The 22,977-nt window shown below is 39.6% G+C and overlaps 1 protein-coding gene across 2 annotated transcripts in view; it reads left to right on the top strand.

Annotated features, from left to right (window-relative positions):
- RAPGEF6 (Rap guanine nucleotide exchange factor 6) overlaps positions 1-22,977 on the top strand; it is a 124,591-nt gene that overhangs the window by 2,129 nt on the left and 99,485 nt on the right. The gene's annotated exons all lie outside the window — the stretch shown is intronic.

The raw sequence follows: 22,977 nt of genomic DNA, 5'->3' as shown, positions 1-22,977 counted from the left end.
TAGTGTTAAACTGTAAGATATCATGACTGACTGCTTGTGGGTTTGTGTGCATTTGTGTAGGTTCCCACTGAGAGTGACATCAGGGTTGTGTGCAAGTTTGAATTTGCCAAGGTATCTTAGTTGTGGGAAAAAAAAATCTAATCTTTGCTAATCTAAGTAATAGTACTTCTAAAATGATTTTTAAAAAATCTGAATTCCCGTGTTTATTTGGCCCTGTTTTGGCAGGCTTTTAGAGACATTGCGCAGTGAGACTACTGGCGATTAAAATTATACATGTACTTAAAACTTGGCAGGGTTGGGTCCTCGGTCCTTGCTGCCTGTTGCTGAGTAGATAATTACAATCAAGTCACTTTTGTTTTCTTGGGATGCTTTTGTTTACATACATTCAGAAAGAAAAGCTTTTCCCTAATTTGATAGCAGGGTATACCTGGGGATCTGTGCTACCTGCTCAGATACAAAGCGTGAAATCTCCTGTCACAGTCACGCTGACAGATTTTCCAAACATCTGCTCTGGGATGTGAGGACAGATGGCTATAGGGTGATAAGTGAACTGGAGAAAGCCACTGCAATTTTATTTATTTATTTATTTATTCTCAACATCCTGGCTTATCCTCTTTCCTCTGTAGGCTGCAAGACTTGAGACAGGGAAGCTGAAACCTGCTTAGTGCAGCCATTAGGATCATACCCAAATTTTGGGTGTCCCTGCACAGGATGAATGATCTGGTGACTCCTGTCTTGAAGTATCCAGTTGTACACAGACAAAAAGTGTGGCTTCATTTCTCCCCTCCTACTCTGGTGGGAGGGTAGCATCACCTCCTCCCACACAAAATCGGCTGCACGGGGCTGCTTGTGCACTTGGACTGCGTTTTTGTACAGGAACCCCCTCAAATTCCCCAAACTATGACTGGTATTTTATGATAAGCAAAAGCTGCTCATCCACATGAGTTTCAGGCGCTTTCAGTCCCTCTCTGCCCCTATCTCTGTTTCTGCTCCTGCAGTTTATATGAGCAGTTTACCTGGGTATTTATTACAAATTACAGGGTTGGGGCTGTGCTGATTAGTAGCATGGTCTGGTGCTTTGTTCCTGTCATCTGTGTAGTTTCTGGAAAAATACAGATAAACCCTCCACATGCCAGATTTTGATTACAAGTAGTACAATTATCCATATGATTTTAATTGTAGATCTTTTTCTTGGCAAAATGTTTTAATTTCTAAGAACTACAAAACTAAGCAGGGAGATATTAAAATATTTTTATAATTTACTTATTTTGAAATTTATCTCAGTGTCTTGCTCAAGTAAGTATTTTAGTTCTTGATGCTACAAATATTTTTGTTCGGAAAAATATGAGTTAGGGCAAGTTTTCAGTGTTGTGGTAACATTCCAATGTTTGCTAATTGTTAAAGTGTATAAGTTATGCATATTAGGCATGTACACACTTGATTTTGTTTTTTTAGTTGTTGTTGCTCAGATACTTCATATGTTACAATCTTTAATTTATTTGCCAGAGGGAATTATTTCGATGAATTTGTAGGGATTGTAGCAAAAATTTAATGATGTGTACATTTTTATGTAATTGCTGTTGTGTTACTCAGTTTAGAATCTTTTTTGAAACTACCAAAGGCTGGCAGATATTTTGCTTCCTCTCCTCTCCCTTTCCTCTCCCTTGGTCCATCATTGGAGGTGCATATTGATCATATGTGATGCAAGTGACTTCTCATGTGGAAAGAGTTCCAGAATGTTTCCTAGTGGATTGATGCCTGTTTATGTAGCAGATGCTGCTCTAGGATTTGAGTGAGTCCCATTTAGTCAAATCTTGCTGGTTCCCTGATGGCCTGTGACCCTGTGCTGACACTGGAAATAAATCTGTATACCTGTCTCTCAGGTATGGCCTGAAAGTGCAGAATTTGTGAGGCTTCTCTCAGATGTTAGTTTTGATAACAGATTATCCTAACAAATCATCCCTTCTGTCTCGTCAGACAGAGGAAACTGTGGCGGTAGTTGGATACTTAATCAGTCTGAAAAAAATCATGCCTATACTTAAACAATAGGATTTTGTACACTTGTTTAATATTTTAATATCTGCACTTTTCTCCCAGGGTTATGGAGATGTCTACGTGGTGGTAAATCTGTGAGTGTTTATACATGCAGATCCTTCAGTGTTTGCTTGGAAATACGGGATTTATTGTGCAATGTTTTTGCTGTTTCTTGTCACAGGTGGGGATATTAGTAATTTGGAAATATTTTAATAGGAGAAAATCTTTGTTCAAAGCAGTAGGAGGGAAGGATGAATGCTTGTGCCACCGTGTGTGTGCTCTCATTAAAGGTTTAATTTTTTCTGAGGCCCAGAATTCCTTACCAGATCCATACAAAGGCTCTGATGTTGGTCTTTAGAGGAGTTGTTCATGCTGCCACGGATAAGGGCTCAGTGGTTGATAGGGCCAAACAGCAAATGATTGTGCTCCTTTTTTCTTTGTCTTTCCTTCTCCTCCATGAGCATGCTCTCTTCCATTGTTAATGGAACCTTTTCCCAATATAGTATCTTTTTAGTTCTTCATGACTTTGTTCTAGACAGTGTTTACTTTCGTGGTTCAGAAAGCTTTGCCTTTATTTGACTTCAAAGAGTTGGAGTTTATACTTAGAGCTCTTGTATTTTCCTAACTTCATCTTGCAGTAGTTCTTGATTAATGTTAATTTGACTTCATTTGGCAATACTAATTCCGTCTTCTCTTCCTGTTCCCTTTTTATTAATACAGTGGAAAGAGGAAAAAAACCTAATTTGCAGAATTTTCTCATAACAGGGTCTGCTGTTTGGAGTGTGTATGTGATGCTTCTTGATGGCTTAGATATAGAGAAATAGATCTGCGTGAATGTAAATCATGCACAAATAGTACATTGATGGGCATTATAAAATAGCTGTAATAAATAAAATAAATTATTGCTGACAGCATAACAAAGGCACTCTTGTACTGTAGCACAGCTGAGCCAAACAGAGGAGAACATCTGCTTCTTGTTTCCAGAAATAACTGGTATTTTGAAGTGGTTTTTTTAATCTTATTAATAATTTTCTCAAAATTTGGTAGGTGAAATGGGATTAACCATTGTTAAAATCTATTCTTTCTATCATCTGAGGTGAGCTTTTAGGAGTGTAACTGTATCAAGGGTGTTGGTTTTGGATAGCCTTTGAAAGTAATTAGAATTGTAGAGTCACCACAAAAGTGGAGATGCTTGCAGTTACTGTAAAGCCAAAAGAAATTTGTGTTAAATGAAGATGCAGATGCTAGTTTCTATTTAGTGAAAATCCCTTACTGTTAGTATGTGTGCCTCCAAAACAGGGACAGAGGAGTGATGGAAGCCTGACTCCTGTCATAATTTTCTACTACCTAACCTCTGTCTTACACATTTTTCATTCCCAATTTTTGGTGATCTGTTCTTTTATAGGTGACACTTTGTAAGACTTTGTCATGCAGGTAACAGTTCTGGAGCTCAAACTGAAGATGAGGAGCAGCCAACTGTTGTAAAATCCTTGAGATTGTTCTGTGTCTGCTTTAGTATCTTTGCCAGAGAATCTCCTGAAAACTTGATCAAAGATGCACTGACCAGTGCTACATAACTTTAATCTCTCACCATGCAGAGACTTGGGCTGCTCTTGGCATGTGACTATGTTGGGAAGCTGGAAAAGACCTTTAAAGTGGAAAAATTAGTTATCACTGGTGATAACCAAAGTGATAGGAACACGTACTAGCATGCCTGCAATTTATTGCTAACGAATTCCTTCCTGGGTCCTTGTGTACCCTGTGCAGATAGCCTTTCTGCGCTCATAGGGCAACAATTATCTCTTACAGTTAGAAAAACATAAAACCTTGTAATATGAATAATTTATAAATAGTTCTGTGAAGGCAACAGTTACAGTTTTATTTATGGTCAGTGTGATTGAAAAATCACGTGCGCAAAAATTTTTTCATGGACAAAAATGTTGAGTAACTGCAGCTTTAGAGAAAGACATTGAGAGTGCATGCATTTCATTGACACCATATTCCATCAGCATCTTGCTAGGACTAGGAAAGACCTAGACTTGTGAGGGTTACTTAAATATTAGATTAGTGTCTTCAAATAAAATGAGTTGTAAAGCTTTTTTATAGCCGCCTACTAAAACCAAAGTTCAGAACAGAGGTACATGAGGAATGGCACATTGAGGATCATAGTGGTGGCTGACACCTCTTAAGATTGAGTCTTATTCGAAAGCAGACTATAGTTTCTGTGTTAATGAAGTTGAAATTCTTATTACTTTTAATGAAACAGTCATAAACCTTCTTTCTTCCTTCTGCGCTTCCCCGCCACATAGCTTTGAGTTGAAGGTAAAACAAAACTTCCTTTTTTTTTCCCCAGCTGCTCATTAAATTAATGTATTTAAGCTCATGGTAAATACAGCATTGACAATCCTGGAGGATTGTCCAACAAGCCTCAAAGCTTTGGGAAAACGGTGTCTCTTCACCTGTCAGCTTGATGGGTTAGGAAGTTTTTAGTGTTTAGATTTTCCTCTATTTTGTCTTGTGCTTTAGGTGGGTAGTTGTCTCTTAATTCTATTTCTTAACATAGTTGTCTCTTATTCTATTTCTTAACATCTCAATTAGATCTGTGGTTTTCCTGTAATAAAAAAAGCCAAGCATGCAAACTGTTGTTTTACCTCAATAAATGCTGCTTGATAATTAATTTTCGTAAACTTTGTGTTTGCACCTTGTTTTCTGAGGTGATCAAGAGTGATGTTCTTTGACAGATGTATTTTTATCTTTTATTCCAAAGATTCAGATAAATACCAATTGGCACACGTTGGTAGTAGTTGTTCAGTCTTCCTAAACATCCTGGGAAAACCAGTGCAGGTAAAATGTGGTGTCCCCCTCTCCAAGACTGGGCAGGGTGAAATCTCTTCTCTGGATAATTGAAACGAACCTTGATTAGCATCTTTAATCTGTAACTGATCATAGGATTGACTTTGAATTTACAAAATCTTACTTTAAAATCAGTTGTGTTTGTTTTTTTTATGTTTTCATTGCTATGTGGATGCAGTTCCGTGCTCATGACATACAGTTGAATTATTGGCCAAAGGTGCTCAACAACGTGGCGTATATCAGTATCCAAATAATTCAGATCATCACTACTTGGAGCCTTAAGTACAACACACTTTTTGAAGTTGAAATCAGCCCTAAATTAGGTGGACATAAAAAATAAAATCCATCTGCTGTTTCAAATAAACCAAAATACAATATTGGAACATTTACCAGCTTTAACAAATGTTAATATATGTAAATACCCAGCTATATGGGCTTCAGTATCTGTCTTAGCAAGGTTTTTTGCTCGTTTTTGAACATTTTTTTGAGTTTGTTGTTGTTGAGGTTTCATCAGCAAGCCTGAAGGTGTTGCTTATGTTAGTCTTTGGATTATTTATGTCTTAGAGACATAAATAACATTATATTAAGTCTTGGACAAGGTACCTTGTTCACAGAGGCGGGATCTGGTTTGGCTGTTCTGCAGCTGTTGTCTGGTTGGAATACCTGCAAGGAAACTCTGCTGGTAGTTCTCAGAAATAAGTATTTTTTCCAGCTTTCCTAACAGTAAAGCCTGTTGACTTCAGTCAGACATTGATTTGTGGTTCCAATGAAATAAATCAGGTTTCAGGGAACTGCTTTAGTTTTGACTACATTTACTGGCTTTACTGAAGTGACATTGACAAGATTTTTCTGAAATTTAGAGTCTGTCTAACAAAGTTTCCTTGTTCAAAAAAACGTAATATTAAAAAAGTAGAGAAAATCAGCATGAATGTTTTGGGATGGGTGAGTGTTTTGATTTTTTAGAGTCTGCGTCCATATTAACCTGTTTTGTGGGTAAGGATGTTGAGCACTGTCCTGGAAAGGAAAATTTGGGCAGGGGTGAAAGGAGTAAAACAAACTGTGATGGAGACAGGGAAACATTGTGATGTTTAAGTTGCCTTGGAGTAGGTGTATATAATTTGTTAATTATTTTTGGAAGATCGTTGTGAACCACAGCTGTTTAAAAAAAAAAGAAGTCAAAACCAAACCCACAAAAAATGAAATGCCAAGGAAAGCAAACTTTTAATAAAAATTCTGGGAAGTAAATTAGACTGAACATTCAGTGTTCATCACCTTGTGTAGGTGGAACACGCATAGGGTTGTTCCATCTAATAGCTGTGACTTTGTGGTATCTGATCTCCCTGGCAGCTGAGGGATGATCAGGGCTTCTTCATTGGTTAAATGAGTATTTGATGCTTCTATCATTGTGGTGTAAAGTCATGGACATTGCTCCTGTAAGTGTCTCTGTGATTGGCTTGGAGCAGCGTTGTTAAAACTGGTTGGGATCATGTTGGTTTCTGAAATACCTTCTTTAAATATGGTTCTCTGAAGGGTCCTTGGGACTGTGTTGCTGCTGCTTTTCCTGGTATGGGTAGACCCTGGGGTTTTTGTTTGTAGTGGTCACTCACAGCTGTGTCTCTAAGCCAAACATCTTGTCACCCTCTGGGAAGAATGGTTGGCATGCTTTAGCCTCTCCTTGTGCTGATACTGTGCAGTGGAGTCGCTCACCTCTTTGTCACAGAATCACAGAATGGTTTGGATTGGAAGGGGTCTTAAAGACCCTCCTTTTCCAACCCCCTGTCATGGGCAGGGACACCTTCCACTAGACCAGGCTGCGCTAAGCCCAGTCCAACCTGGCCTTGAAAACTTCCAGGGATGGGGCATCCATGTTCCAGTGTCTCACCTTGGAAGAGCAGAAGTGTACAGATGTTTTGTGTCTGTGACAAGTGATGCTGTTTGGTTCTCTGCGCAGAATTGGAAGGGTTATTCTAAGTTATCTGCCCTGGTCCTTTCTTCCTGCATGTTTCATTCTGCTCTTGGGCCATGACTAATGAAAAATCCTTCATCTAGTGTAAAGTCTGCTCACCAGAACATAGATGTATTAAAAAGGAGATGAAATTATAGTGCACAAAAAACCCCGTGGACAGTGGTTCATGTGTATTGGCATTGTTTGCAGAAAGTTGAGGGTTTGTGTGTAGTGAGTCACTGAGTTACACATCACAAGGTAAAAAGCTGTTCCGCCATCCTTGTTTGTCTCCTGCATGTAATTTCCAATTCTGATTCACTGAAATGAAGTGGTGAGCAAGAATGTGGTTCTGTTATGGGATACAAGTGAGTGGATATTTAAAAGCACTGGCTCAGCCTTTTTGAACATGTGGTGTACCTATTCCCAGTGCTAGTCCAGTTTACATGAAGAAATGTGAGTGCAGTTGGGTCTAGCTGAGAAAGAGCTACAAGTTAACCATGGGGAACTTGAGGAATTGTATTAGAATCAAAAAACATCCTAAGTTGAAAGGGATCCACAAGGGTTATTGAACCCAGCTCTTGTCCCTGCACAGGACCACCGAAGAATGAATGGAGCTGGTGAGCACAGGTGCTGCCTTCCAGCATTTCTTGTGTCTAAGTCTCGGTGGAATTGTTGAATCCGAACATCCTACTTAAGTGTAATGGTTATGTTGTATCTCTTGTGAGTAGTTACACAAAAACGTCAGAGGCTGTTGCCTAAACTAACTTGCCTCTGCACGTTGGGGTTCATTTGAAGGAAGTAAGGCCATAGCAAAAGTGGTAGCAAAACATTTTGGCTTTGTAATTTGTGTGTCAGTGTCTCTTGCTTTCTGTGACTGGTCTATGCACCTGTTTATGTGTGGGTGTCTGCTGCACACCTTGTGTATATAATTTTTAGATATCTTTTCTCCAAGATATATGTACAATATGGATTTTAAAGGAAATTATATTCTAAGACACTCTTATATGTATGACTCTTGTATGAGAGGAAAGAAGATGATCACAATCTGTGTGTGTTGATGGCTCTGCAGAGCAAGATAGGTCAGAGGTGCTTGCAGGAATTCTGCTCTCAGACCTGGGGGGAGGAACTTTTCCTGATTGGTGATGGCAGGCATCAGTGTCTTCCCTCTGGAAGAGCTGTCCTCAGTCTAAAGGAAATGCTCTTGAGTATTTTTACAGAATCACAGAATCACTAAGTTTGGAAAAGACCTCCAAGATCAAGTCCAGCCGTGAACCCAGCAGCAACATCGTGTTTACCACTAATCCATGTCCCTAAGTGCCTTGTTCACACAGTTGTTTTGAATGCTTCCAGGGATGGTGACTCTTCCACCACCCTGAGCAGTCTGTTCCAATGCTTGACAGCCCTTTCCATGAAAAAAGTTTTCCTAATATCCAAGCTAAATGTCCTCTGGTGCAGCTTGAGGTCATTTTCTCGAATCCTGTCACTTGTTACCTAGGAGAAGAACTTTGTGTCATTCTTTAATTCACCCAGAGTCTGGTATGTGTAGGACCAGCTTTGTCTGAAGCCCCTGTTGTCCAGGCATGGTTTGATCTCTTTTTATTGCTTTTTTGTTTTCTTTTTTAAAGCTTCTGCTGCTGTTGCAATCCTAATACAGAGTGATTCTCAAGCACAGATTTCATTAACATTGTGCCTTTTGGTTCAGTGGCTGGTTGAAGGAATTTGAGAATCTGGTGTGAGTGTAGGTAAGACTGTTTAACCAAACATCTCTAGAATTCATCAAGTTCTTAATCTGCCTATGAAGTTATTCTCGAAGCACAAAGTCTTCTCCAAGTCTCCGTCCCTTTTCCTTCATCTTGTTCAGAAAGTTTGGTGTCTGATATTGATGCTGTCCTGTATCTGCCTTGAGGTGTTCGTTGTGCAGCCCCTGTCTCTGTTCAGGTTTTCAGGGGGATGTTAGGATGTCCTGAGAGGGCTGCACATCCTTTCTACTCTTTATATTTTGTTCCAAGAAGGTCTTTAGAAGATTCACTCAGTGGTTCTGGGGTTTTCTGGACTGATGATATAGTTGTCAGCAAGGCTTTTGTGTTGGAGAGATGATTGTAAAACAAGCTCACTGTTTTCACTGTGTGGTTCAGACTGTACTAGAAACTTATACAGACAGTATTTAGAGATATTTTTCAAGCTGTTGACCAAAGTAACTGTAACTAAAACCCAGAGATCACAGCAGCTTGTTTCATGATAATCTTCACACTAAATGCAGGATATAGGACTCAGCAGATGTGATTGTGCAGACTAGGTCATACATTAGTATTGATCAGATATTTCAAGGCCTAATTCTCTAAACTGCGATGGTAAGGTGGTGGTAAATTTAGCTTGTAGGGGGCTGAAAAATGACTCAAATTTCTGCCCATTGTTGTCACAGAAGACACTCAGTGCTCCAGAACAGCTGTGGGGACCTTGTGAGCCGCAGCCGGTGCCAGTGGGCAGGTGGTGCCTGCAGTGTTTCCTCTCTGTTCCCCAGCCTGCAAACATGGAAATCTGGGGACAACTAAACTCATACCTGTAACTTTCCAAGATAAGATTGGTTTGGTTCTTTCCAGAAGGTAATATAACTTCTGCTTCATATAAACCCTGTTAAAGGAGCAAGTGGAGTTAGAGTGTATCAGGGTGGCTGTTCCCAGTGATCTGCCAAGGAGCATGTGAAGTGTTATTGCTCCAAGATTACTTTTCCTGTCCTTGCTTCTACTGTTCCTGAAAAACTGTTTTTTCATTTTATTGACAGCTGTGACAGCCCTGAGAGTAAAACCAGAAATTATGGTGAAGTCTTGAAATTTTTTATTGGAACTTACTTCCTTTAGTATATACTTTTCCCTGTGAAGTACGGTCATGCACTTAGTTTCCTCTGTGGAGTGATAATTTAACTAAAAGTTTTCATGTATGAATTAAAGTTTAAATGTGTAATGTAATATTTTTCTACAAAGCTATTTCTTATTGTAGTATCTGATTTTAAAAAACTTATTTCATGGCCTGATTAGGTAGTAAGAGTGTGTTTTTCAATGCTTAATCTGACCTAAAAGATGAGCCTAGTGCCTTGTTACTGACCTTGCAATAGGAACTTTGAAATACTAGAATAGTGAAAAAGGGCCAGAAAAGGGTGTGGAAGGAGGTGGGAGAGAACTGCAAGTTATACTTGGCATTCAGAAAAGTTGCCAAATGGAAAAAAACCACATTTCTTTTCTGCTTTTGTTCTCCAAAATGCAAAGGGTGGAGGATAAGCAGTCAGGATGTGTAGGTGGTAAATTCCTCACAGAAACAGTATTAAAGCTGCAAAACACTGTAGTGAATAAAAAGGTAACTATAAAAAAAAATTTTCAAAAGAAAATCTCCTCAGGCAGTATACCCAAACTTATTTTGTATAAGCTTCAGAGAGGAGTTTTCTGTAATGTTTATTTTAATAAACTGTTTCTTATGTCACGTTGTGTAAGGAGAGCTGGATATTTGTCTACAGTGAAAATAAATAGTAAGAGAGTAGTAGCCTTAAGGAACTTGTGTGTATGTGTGCTGTGAGAGGAAACTGAGGTGCCTGTGCCCAGGTTTTGCCCGCTTGTGGGCAGCCCCATTTCTGAGGAGCAGAAGGGAGGAAGCCAAACATCTGTAAGCAGCTGTCTGACATCCCTGCTGTGCTGCTGAGTGCACTGATCACACACTGCTGCTGTTTACTACATGGCTCTGTCTAATAACCCTGGTGCGCAATGGCTGATCCTCCTATCCCAAGAATGTAAAAAGCTGGCAGTCTTCAGATGGAAATGAGTCCCTTGGCATTAAAAGGTGGTTTGTGGTGGTCTTGTCACTGGCAAAGAAGCTGCACACTTCTCAGGACCATTCCAGATAAGCTTCCAGTTGGCAGGGAAGTGCAAAACACTTTGCCAGGCATGTGCGAAATGAGTTTTTGTTGAGAAGTGTATTGAGATTAGTTTGATAAAGTCTGTCCAGGGCTTTGATGCCCTTCCTTGTAAGAGGCCCGATATTGCCATAAAAGAATTCTGCTCATGTTGGTATTGCCAGACAAGCTGTTTCTAAATTTTGGAGGTCTTCTTGTTGCAATGGCTCCAGGCTTAAAATATAGAGTGTTTTCCTTTGTTTGATGGTACTGTGATATACCCTTCTTCCTCTTTTGATGATTTCAATGCAGTATTTTTGGAAATACCCCGAGTTCAGGGAAGCATGCACAAATTAGTTAGCATTCTGCATCTGGTTTCTTGAGGTTCCTTAGCTCTGCTAATTATTGGTTAGCTTTTAGCATGTCAGGAGTGTAGCAAATTCTTGATGAATGGAACAAAAATAACTGCCTTAAGGGATGCTCTCTTTGTAATCTTTTTGTGCCTGATTAAAGCGTTGACATTTAAGCAGTCTGTCCTTCAAAGACTGATCATTAATGAACCTTGAATGTTGGTCCTGTTGGTCTGGAGGGAAGGAATTCCTGTGGTGGTGTGTTGTGTTGCAGGCACATACAGTTTGACCTTGTGGTCAAATATGAATTCCTATAAAGAGAGAGTTCCAGAGCTGTTGTTATGTTTTTTACTTTGGCAGTTTGTATTTGAGGGAGCTGAGGAGCGAGGTTTGTCTTTGTAAACTATATCATGGGTTTAGTGTTGGAAGGTGATGGTACTGTTTTTGTTCCACTTCAATTTTGGGAGCTTTATGATGTTCTTGTCACAAAGAGTTGTGCATGCCAATGGCCACTAGATGCTGTGGGGAGGTTATTCTACTAAATCTCATTTACTTGATCCTGCATTTTCAGGGTTCTTTGTAACATGTCCAGCCTCCAGTAGGCTCTGTTGATTTGGCTGAGTAAAATTGTTCTTTCCAACTGTTGCAGAAGAAGTTTCTGTTCCTGTTTCCCATTTGAAGTAGGAAGGAAACTGGCAGTCCTATGTCAGACTGCTGACCTCCTGTTAAACACATTTACTGCTTCCCTTGTGTTGGATAGAAAGGCTTCCTTCAACAAACTCCTCTACAGATGCCGTTATAGGTGACTTACAAGATGCCTGTCAAAGTCGTCTTGTTCTGGTTCTTCCAAACAGACATGCAGGGATTAAAGGGTATCATCCAGCTAGTGTGATCATTAGAAACGATCTCTTATCTTGTGTATCTGGCCTACCATCCTACCACTTCAGCCCAATTCCTGAGGCATTGGGGTACATTTCCTGGTGAAGTCCATGGCTAAAGAGAGGAACTTTTTTCTGTTTTGTTTCCCCTCTGTTCACATTATGTAGATGAAGGTGATTATGGAGTATAGCAGGCCTGTAGTTAACAGGTGCTTCATAACCTATCAGAGCTGAGTACAACCATGTTTTTAGGAAAAATTGAGAATTTCCTTTGCGTTTAGTTTGGGTCTCTCAAATGCAGCAAATCTGGCTGTGTAAAATCCGGAGGTCATGGACTTCAGTGTTTCATATGGCGAATAGTAATATTGCTTTGATTTTTCCCAAGCTCTAGTTTGACTCTAGTAGAACGTTTTTTAAAATGTATTTTTATATGAAATATAATTACATAGCTTTCACAGTTTTGAATGCTAATTAATAAAGTGAGAAGCCTTAGATAACAGGTTCATTCCTTCTAGCCCTTGGACAGAGTGTACTTGGTAAGTGCTGTAATGGACCAGCTGCCTGAGTGGGAGGCTGAGACACTCTAAATGCACAGCTTTCCAAGAAAACACACAACAGAGATGTCTTAATTTTCAGTGTAATTGTGTAAAATGTCTGAGCTGCGATACTGGATCCTCCCGTTTCTCCTGTGTTGGGGGGACTGGGATCTAGAGTGTGTGTTCTCCGTGGTTGCAGTCACAGGCATGACTGTCCGAGAGATCGTGGTGGTGTAATATTTGTTGCAGCATTCTGCTGCTGTGTCCAGACATTGCCTTTCATCTCCCTGTGTGGATCCTCTCTTTTAATGTGAGCTGATGCGTCAAAAGTTGGAATATTAAAGGAAGGCATTGAGCACTGCTAATAAATCCAACTTTGCTCAGATTAAGGTTAGAGTTTAATATTAGTTGTTTGGGTTTTTTGTTTCGTTTTTTTTTTTCATGGTCAGTAAATAATGGTAGTATTGCTCTCTTAAAACAGAAGTCTTACTTTTAGGTGAGATCCTTGATTCATTTAAAAGTGGGTTTGTTGTACTTCCATAGAGATTGTGGTTGGCTAACACTGGAGGAGCAAGAGGCTGGAGGAATCTCTGGTGTGTTGCATTACAAATTGTGTTGATCATGGTTTCCTAGGATGAGAAAGGTAGAATGGGCTTGTTTTGATTTTTGTAGTCAAAGCTGATTGTAATCTCTAAAGTTTTTGGTCTGCTTAAGGATTGCATGGCTCATTGGAGAAGAAGAGGCTTCTGTGTCATCTCATATACTACAACCCTGCTGAAGTAGCCTATGTCTCATGTGTTATCAATTAGTAAGCGTTTGATTTTAGTATGGAGGTGGAGGAGGCAGTTCCTTGGCATCATCTGTAGTTCTGTGGATGTTAGTCATGAAGTTTGTTGCACTTTGTGAAGCTGGATGCCTGGTGGGTAGGCTGCAGGATTTGGAGCTAGAAATTCCTGAGTAACAATATTATCTTGTGGTTGATTCAGTCTGTTAATGGTATGCTTGTTTGTTGTTCTTCCTAATGTTGAAGTTGTTAATTTTCTTAATTAGAATTATTCCCTTTGTAACATTATGCATCAGTGATCAATGTAATGACTAGGGAAGTGCACAGTTATCTGTACCTCTGACATTTATTTGATTTGATTTCAAACTTGAAACCTAGCTAGATGAATATGCATATGCAAATGTAGCTCCTCAGTTTGAATCTGTAAGCTTCTTTGTGGTTTATGGCACGGGTATTGCTGAGAAATACAAAGGTAAATGTTAAAGTGGCAGAGCATCAGTTCCTAGAGTTTTGCCGTGGTGGTTTGCATTCAAATGTTTCAGTGAGGTAAATCTGGCTAATTTTTTTGTTATGAGTGAAGGTGCGAAGAGCTACTGATTAATCCTGGTTTTGGTTTCTGGTTTGGTTTTCTTTTTTTTTTTGGTGAGGGTTATAAGTATATTTGCTGCTACTGTGTGGGCACAATGAACACAGGCATGTTAACCTTTCTCAGTGTGTGAGAGGATATTGTAGTAGTTGAGGCAGTAGTAAAATTTGTGGGAATCTATATTCAGATAATTTAGACTCTCTAAGAAATATTGCCTCCTATACATTGCAGTAACTTTCTTGGATTGCTCTGTTTGCTAGTGCTTGGGTATCCTAATACCAGGATGTAGAAGTAATTACTGGTGATCATATTACTGCTGTCCACTACAGGAATTCCTTCATAGCTCATAATGACATTATTATGGGAATAAAGTATCTGGAGCTTGATTTTTCTTTTTTCCTTCAGTGGTTTTATTGAAAAAGACTGAAGGAGAGCATTACATTTGTATGATATTTTATTCTCCAATTATAATCTCATCATTCTCTTCCTGTTTTACTGATGCACCGAAACATTTTTAGGCATTTAGTAGAGCTTTATTCCTTTCCCTTACCTAGATACTGAGTGGGTGATTTAAATTACAATATTGATAATGATCTCATTTTGCCTTCGCTATTATTTATTTAGCAGGACTTAATTTCTGGACAGACATGATCTTTCCTTGCTTTAATTCACAAAGAAGTAAGAAATTACACACAGAAAAATCATAAATATTCTTACCCATTTGTATAAAACTCTGACAATCAATATGATGGAAAAACCTGCAGTAAAGTGTTGTTATTGTGTCTGTCAGTCCTTCTCTGTATGAGATACCCGTTGAGCTGTAGTATGGGAGCTCGGTTATAACATTCACTTGCTGCAAAGGTACATTGGGCAAAACGTGATGAAAACATTGACAATGGAGTGTTTATATGTTAAATATGAACCAGCAGTTGCTAGTCCAGGAGGGAGGAAAGAGAACAAGAACTAGAGCATTTTCTGCAGTAAGAGCAAAGTCATGTGTAGGTAACAACTCAGGTGTTTAACGTGTCTGAGCTGCACTCAGCCTCACTGCCAGTATGGATAAGCATAGAACAGGCCTTTGGATTTCATCCTCCACCTCCTCTCTCCTCATCCCCAGGTTTCCGTACCAAATTTCTTATTTAATGAGAATGTACCTTCTTTTTTTTTCTAAATGTTTCAGTGTTCTGACCTTTCCTAACGGAATTCCTTGTTTTCTTAAGAAGAAATTTCAGATGTTGACACTTTTCCTCTGAAAAGAGCAGGGAGTTTGTGAATCAGAGGAGCTGATGTTTTTGGAGTTACGATCAAAAGGTTTTAACTGAAATACTGCTATTTGATGGATTCTTGTCCTCTGGAAGGAAAGGTAATTCTGACAAGTGGTCAGCTGCTTGACTAACAAATTGTTAATTAAACTGGAAGCCTGAAATTGCCCATTTTTGGGGTCGATTTTTCAAGAGCCTGGGTTAGGAGGCTGATTTTACGATCTTTGTATTATTTAAAACTGTTTGGTATAAAGTCTTGCTCTTTGATAATTTTGTATATTCTGTGCTTCCCATCCTGTTGAATTTCAGGAGCTCAGGGTTTTTGAGGCAGTTTGTTTTTCTGTTATCAGCATGTAAGTCTGAAAGATATTTTAAAATTAAGTAATGTATGTCTGGGAACTTTATGGTAATGTTTTAGTTGAAGGCAGTTTTTCATAGCTGTATGTTTGTTCTTAACTGTAAAAAGGGCTGAACAGTGCTTGAGATACTCAAAACTCTCCATGAGCTGCTTGCTTTGGAGCAGTGACATCTGATGTTCTCTCTCTCCAGTTCAGGACCCTTGGAACTTCACTCTGCAAAATCAGCTTTTCCAAAGGAAGTTTTTTTTCCTCTGGCGAAGTCAGGGTTCCAGAAATGCTGACTCTGTGATGAAACAGCAGTAAAAAAAATATAAAATTTTCCCTCCCTCATTCCTTTAAATGTTTTTCTTTCTACCAAAGTCCTATATCAACATAATCCAGGGTTCTGAGGTGGAAGGTGTTTATCTGGATTGGGTGTGGGGAGCGATTGGTGAGTAGAGAAACTTTTTGTTTTATTTTCATATAGAAAGACTTCAGTTCTTTTATTTTCTTTTTAGAAGTATGCCACTGAATTGAGGTATTTTCAGTCTATCAATAAACTGTAATAGTGGCTCTCAAGTATCTGTTTTTAAAGATCCAGCTTTTCCAAATTTTCTTAAGGACAGTTTGATTCTTAGGAGTGCAAGTCTGTGCCTGTATCCATGTGCATGTTATAACGAAATATTAGAAAATAATATATAAGGAAACTATATTGGCCTCATTGAGAGACTTTCTACTTTTTCACAAAAAGTAAGATAAAAATCCAAGTGTGCAAATGTTACTTCTTACTATCTGCAAAAACAAGAGCCAGATTTTAGTTTTCTGTTTGTGGCCATACTGTTAATAATGGATGCTGTGCATGGGAATTGCTTCTTGGGTTTACAAGAGTGAAATGAAGTCTCTTTTCATCTCTTTTATCCTGTATAAAGATGCCATTTTGTCTGAATAATGGAATATAGCTCTGAAGTAGTTGAACCAGTTTATTGTATACAAATGTTACTGTGTGCAGTCTCAGGCACACAGTAAGATCATACGGGAGTTTGCTGTTATGTTCCATGAAAGGTTCTTTAATTAGGCTTTTTGAATTGGTGGCATTTCCTACATGGAATGTTGTGGCTTCATTCCTTAGGAGTGCTGCTTAAACTCTGTCATTCTCTGCAAGGTACTTTAATAGCCTTCATTCATAACATTTTCATTTGTCTGAATGACTAATCCATCCTTTCTCTTCCCTAATAGCGCCTCAGTGCTTGTATTTCATTTTTATTTTTGTTTTTTAAGTGACCTCCAACTAAATAGGAGGCTACCTTAAAGGGAACTGTTACTTTAAGTAAAGAGCTCTGAGCTGACATTCTATTGCATCGCTTGCATTTTTGTTGAAGTCCAATGTCTATGCCACTGAGCAAGGAGAGTAAATAAGTTAAGATGGAGGAGTTGCTTTCCAGTTCATCTCATCATCTTCCTTTTAGTTTAGGAACTGTACACTCTGTTACATGTGTTTAAGTGGATTTTACTGCTCCTCCCACAAGTTTCGGGGGTAGCTGACAGTGTGTAGGGTGGGCTTCTTGAACCAGCATCCATAAAGTTGGTGAGTTTGCTGTGTAGTTATCTGAGTGTGTAAAATATGGATCAGAGAACTACAGCATGTTTCTGTATTTCTATTTCTGGTATTACAGTATCAGGAAAGAATTTGGGCATACTATTTTTACAATTGGCCTTAAACGGAGACTAAAGGAAACAGCGTGGATTCCAGCCTTCGATGAAGCAACAGGAAGGGAAGCAATGAAGACCATAAACCGTGCTGAGTAACATTTCCTCTCTTCTGCTACATCCCCCCAAGGGTGACAAAGTCTTTATTGAGCCTAACAGGATCCCTAATAAAAGCTGCATTCAATCTCTATAAGGAGCCTGCTGAATCACTGAGAAGCAAGTTAAGGCATTGGGCTGGAGGGAGCCTCCCACTTAAGAGCTTACACAACTTATGCTCTGTGCTCCAGGAATCACCTCTGTTTCCTTTACTAGGCACTTTAAATAACTTTAATACAGAGAAATTCAGATTGTCCAAGAGTCTATTAAAATCCTTGTCCTGATACCAAGTGAGTGCTTGATTCTGCTGGAGTTTGTTTCCAGCCTTGTTTCTGCTCACAGCACTGAAGAGGGAGAAGCAGCTAAGCAGCATACAAACAGGAAGGTACCTTTCAACCATGCAGCTTCCTTCCCTGGAGGATTTTGTACCTGATGGTCTTTTTGAATGCCACTGGAATTTAGGAAGCTGTTGCCATATGGTTTAATTGTTGTTTCAAAGGCAGAAATGTATGTCTGTTTCTTCTGAAGTATGTTCTCAGTAATATGGCTGAACCTCTAACAGATCTTTAGAAAATACTAATGTTTTGTTTGCCCTGAAACATATAAAATATGCATCCTGCCAACTGCCTTAGCTTGGAAAAGGTACGGATGCAAAATACCATTGGTCATTGTTTGTGCTTCTGTAGAAGCAGGTTCTTGTGTGTGACCCCAGGAATCCTGGGTGGCTTGGTAGCCTGTGTGGGCTGGGTGTGGGGAGCCTCGAGTGAGCCAAGCATATGTTCTTGCGACAGGAATTTAATGTGTTTGGGGTGGATTGAGAGACAGGCTTTGTGCAGCTCTTTGGGACAGGTTTGCATGTGAGAGCAATCTGTCTGGAACTTGCTGACACAGCTGGTTTTACATGCGGCTTTGAAGTGCTGGTGCTGTGGTGCAGGTTTTTGCTCTTTTCTTGTTCCCTGACAGTCGAAAACTCTGGACTGACTGAAAAATAGTTGCCAGTCCGCTTTCTTTGAGATCCCTTGTTTCAGGTTCAGGGTGGATCTAGGGTATCTATGAAGCCCAGGCTCATTGGGATTTGAGAGCATCCTGGAGTCCTGGCCCTGCTGCAGTGAGCAGCTGTCCCATGGTTGGTGCTGGCTGACTGGGGCTGGATGCAGCTGTTTGGGAACTGGGCTGACTCTCCCTGCTGGCATGAAGGACATAACATGACAGGCAGTGCTGAAAGGAGTCTGTGGGGATTTATGGCTTCCTCAGCATCCCTAATACCTGATTACAAAGAGAGGTTGTCTCTAGGTGAGATTAATCAGAATTTGCAACTATGAGGTCATTTCAGAACAATTTATTTTCCTTAGAAATAGACTAGATTTCCTGTTCAGTGTATAATAATAATAATGATATGTTACTGGAACACCTGGAGAGGGTCACATAAAGTGAAGTATCAGTTTTTTGGTTTGTGTTTTTGAGGGGCAAAGTTGCTTTTGATGCAGTCATTCCATCCTCATTTCAGAGCATCACACTGCTTTTACCTGCTTTTAACACTGCAGGAGGATTTGTCCTGGACCTTGTTGCAGACTTAAAGCATCTGGATGCAGCTCATGTGAATTACAGTTGTGCTCGCTGGAGTTGTTGATTGGGAAACTTTGTGGTCCGAACTCCATGTTCGAGACCACTGTTGTTCCACTGGAGCCTTAATTCCAAGCTTTGTAAAGCTGCTTATTGGATTAAAAGCCAGAGATTGGGTGAGAAGAGGGTGAAGCAAAATGAAACGATGCATGCTTGCAAATTTTGCTTATCGTTGGTGTTGGTGCACTGTGGTGCTTGTTCAGAAGCATCCAGATCTTGGTCATATTTTAAAAAGATGCCAGTAATGAAATTAAGGGTGATCACCACTTCCTCAGCAACTCGGAGTTTGGATTATATTCTTGTGATGATTTTTCTGGCTGACTGTACTTACTTCTTTGTTTTAAAAAGTTACATCTTAACAATTAAGAAACTAATTTTTCACCACCCTTGCAAAAAAAAAAAGTAGAAGCAAATTACTTTCAAAGAAATGTTTTGGGATAAATGAGTGATGGTGGTAGTTAGCTGGTGGCTTTGCTTTTGTGTGGTGAGCTTTCAGTTGATGCTGCTTTTATTTTCCCCTCTTATGGGATCTCTGAGAGTTAGCATCTGGCAGGGAAAATGAGAAGTGGTCTGGGTATTCAGGTGGCTCACTTCAAACTATATTGGGATGAGGATGTTACCATAAAAGAATATGTATTTATATAATATGATATTGTTACTAAAATCTGTGTTTTATACCACCTTTGGTTTAGCAGCTGGTTAAGCTTTTTGCTGGAAGGATGTGTGTGCTGGAGATGATAAAAACTGGTGCTGAAGGAAGCTGAGGCTGCTGGTGGCCATGCTTTTGTGATAACGGCGTCATCTGCAGAGCCATCCCTTGGTTTCTGCACTGCTGCTGAAGCACACGCTGTTTTCTAGAGTGTATTCCGTCATGGGAAGAATTTGAAGACACAGATGTCCTCTGCTTTTTTAAACACATCTGCTGTGAGAACTGGAGGCAAAGAATGATCTGTCCCAGGCAGCTTAGTGCAGGATCACTGCAGTCGCAGTGTTCATATTTCCTCTCTATAGTATAGAAAATCTCCTTTCTAACAGGATTAACAACTGCTTGATTATTCTTTGCCCAGTTTCCCACCTTCCCTTGAGTTACTGGAGCTGCAGTTTTAGCTAGGTGGATAGATGATGTGAGTTACTTTCTCCGTAAATAACCTTAGTTAAGGTTGCTTTTTGACAAAGAGTGAAGAATCTGTGTGGGTATAGCATTTGCAGGTAGATCCTGTGGTTCAGTTTCAGCTATTGTTTCAGCTGATGAAAAGCTCTGAAGAGAAGATTGCAAAATAAAATCATACTGATCTTGTTCTTCAGTTTACAGCATGTGAAGAAATTGTGTTTCATCAATAATTGTGTCTTGGTTGGATTTTGACAAAAAGAAGTAAGTAAAGGGACTATAAGGAAGGATATGGAAAGGGGCTCTAAAATTCCAGGAAAAGCTTTGTGTTCTGCTGATACGGTGCTGACTGTTGCCCTTTGGCATCACTTTTTGTAGTGAGTATCTGAAAGTATCTATGTAAATTATCTCTACCCTTTGTACTGAGGTTATGTGCTTGTCCACTGTTTATAACTGCTGTGGTGACATAAATCTGTTTTTAAAAATAAAACTGAAAATTGTATTAGAAGCTGTTGTAAACCTTGAGTTAGAGACATAAAAGCTTTCAGCTCTGTTGGAGGAGGATTTTAGGGAGTGTGGTGCAGCTGGACTTAAGCCTCTGTCCACGAGGTGGCCACAGCCCCTGCGCATCTCTGGCCAGCCTCAGATTAATTGATCCTTGCCAGCAAAAATACAGAATGAGTCTCTAAACATAGCATGTCAAACGTTATTTCAGTGCTATTTTAAGCACTTTGTCTGAAATGAATTGGAAGTGTTGAAGAAAACTTCACAAACTATGACTGATAAGTAATTTTCATTTTATTGGGACAAGCTGGGATATATACAACACATGTTACTCTATCCTCTCTTGTTAGAATCTGAAGTGGCATGTGAGGGAGAGGAGGAATTCTACCTGGCTGTATCTATTTAAACAAGTAAAAAAGGCTTTTTTCACCAAGACATGGAAGACACATTGGATGGGTACATTCGATGCACTGGCAGAAAGAGGCACCTTGCAGCCCTTCCCAGGAGATTGCTGAGCTAGCTCTTTTCTCAGTGGCACCCAAAATCACCTGCTCTGCATGACTAGGAGAGGGGCTTTAAAAGTCAGGTATTTTTAGGGAAAGCATTACAGATCCTGATTTAAAACCACCTACAGAAACTGCTGTGTGAGTAGCCAATGTGTTTAGCTTGTTGATGTGTCACCTGGCTGGGCAGTGAATTACATTAATCATGTAGTTTATTATATTTATCAACGTCAGAACAGTAATAGTGGGCAGTATAATTTAAATGCCTTCTGCTGGGTGAGGGAATAGGAGCCTTTGCCTTCCCTTTGCTGTGCTCTGCTCAGCTGTTCCTTCTGCTGCTGCTCATCTCAACAGATGAAGTTGGAGTTGGGGGATGCTTTCCAGATATGTATCCCTTTAAGGAAATGTTTCTCTCTTTAACTGACCAACTGTTTGTTCATCAAGCTCCTTCAGTAGGTCAGTACAGCAGTCCCGTGTGCTGCAGGTGGAGTGCAGGAGTCAGTCCAGGCCAAGTGAACTTGCAAAGGGACTGCATTCTGGGGAGTTGTAGTGAATAATTTACAAGTCAGGATGTGCATTTTTCATATGCAGAAGTTAAAAGCTTTGTGATTAAATGGGAACATAAGCTCTTGTTCTGCTTACAGTTTTCTGTAACTCATAACTACAGAACTGCTTATCTAAAACATGTTCAAGATGTTCTGTTACATCTTAGTCCCAATTATGTAAAAAAATACTGGAAAATGTAGGAAAACTTACGTAGACATAATGAGTTATGAAGACTTAAAAAATTCAGCTTTAATTTTAATACCCAATAATGATTCTCTCCTGGCTACCCAACTTTTACAGTTCTTCTTTTGGCCTGGGAGTCAGATATTGTTAACTACTAAGCTACTGTATGCTCTGAGTATATAGTTGCTGCATTTCTGTGCCTGATGCTTTCAGGTGGAGAAGTTGAGGCCGTTCCCTGTTCAGAAACAGGGAAAGCTCAGTAATGGAGCTGTTGGATACCTGAAATGACCCTTTGGCTGCCAGGTGCCCACCTCTGACAGGCTGTGGTGTGTTTGAAGTCTGATCCATAGCTAGTGCTCCTGGATATTTCACTAATAAAATCATGTTTGTGGCAGCTTGGAGGATTAAAATGATACTGGACTGTGTGAAATGAGTGCTTTATAAATGTGTTACAAATTCAGGCCTCCTGTTTAATTTTCATAGGATTTGGTAATGGCATTTAAAAAAAACCCAGAGTTTTATTGGTTTTACATGGTCTGCAATTACATCTGACCTTTCATTTGATACAGCAGTTTATATCTGTTATATTGCTAAACATGGACTATGAAGCCAAAGAACTTTTCTGAAGTAAATCCATTGTAAATTCTGAGGCCAGCATTCATACTGATTTATCTTTTGTAAACACTGTATAAATGCAGCACATGCTTTCCAAGGCCAAGCTGGAGAGACTTCTCTATGATGTATAATGATTTTGTTGTGCATGTATTTGATTCTAACAGCCCACCTGTTCAGGACAGTAAATTAAGTGATGAATAGCCCTAGTGAGCTGTTCCCTGCCATGTGGTCTGCACCATCAGCACAGATATTTTTGTGACTGAAGAAGATTCTGTCTGGTGAGAAGTTTAAACAGCTGTATCTCCTAATTACAGCTTCTGTGTAAAGTTCAGTTTATAAAGCAAAATAATCTTCATGTTTTAATATTTTTGTTTCTGTGGTTGCTAGTGGATGACACTGATGTGGTGCTGACTAGTGATAGTATGAGGGAGAGACCTCTAAAGCTTTATTGTTTTCATCTTTGCCAAAGAGTAATTTTTGATGTTCCCTCTAGACATGGACTGGGCCAAGCAAGAGAGGCAGTAGAATGGTGTAGTTCGTAATGGGCCTGCCAGCTAGGTCTGAGGGGGACATGAAAGATTTCTTCCTCTCTAAACATAACCCCTTTGCTATGAAAAGGTACTCTGGTGGTTCTCTGCACCCTGTA

This window comes from Coloeus monedula (genome assembly GCF_965178545.1).
Source record: "Coloeus monedula genome assembly, chromosome: 15".
Taxonomy (NCBI): domain Eukaryota; kingdom Metazoa; phylum Chordata; class Aves; order Passeriformes; family Corvidae; genus Coloeus; species Coloeus monedula.
This window is presented reverse-complemented; position numbering and strand designations above follow the sequence as displayed.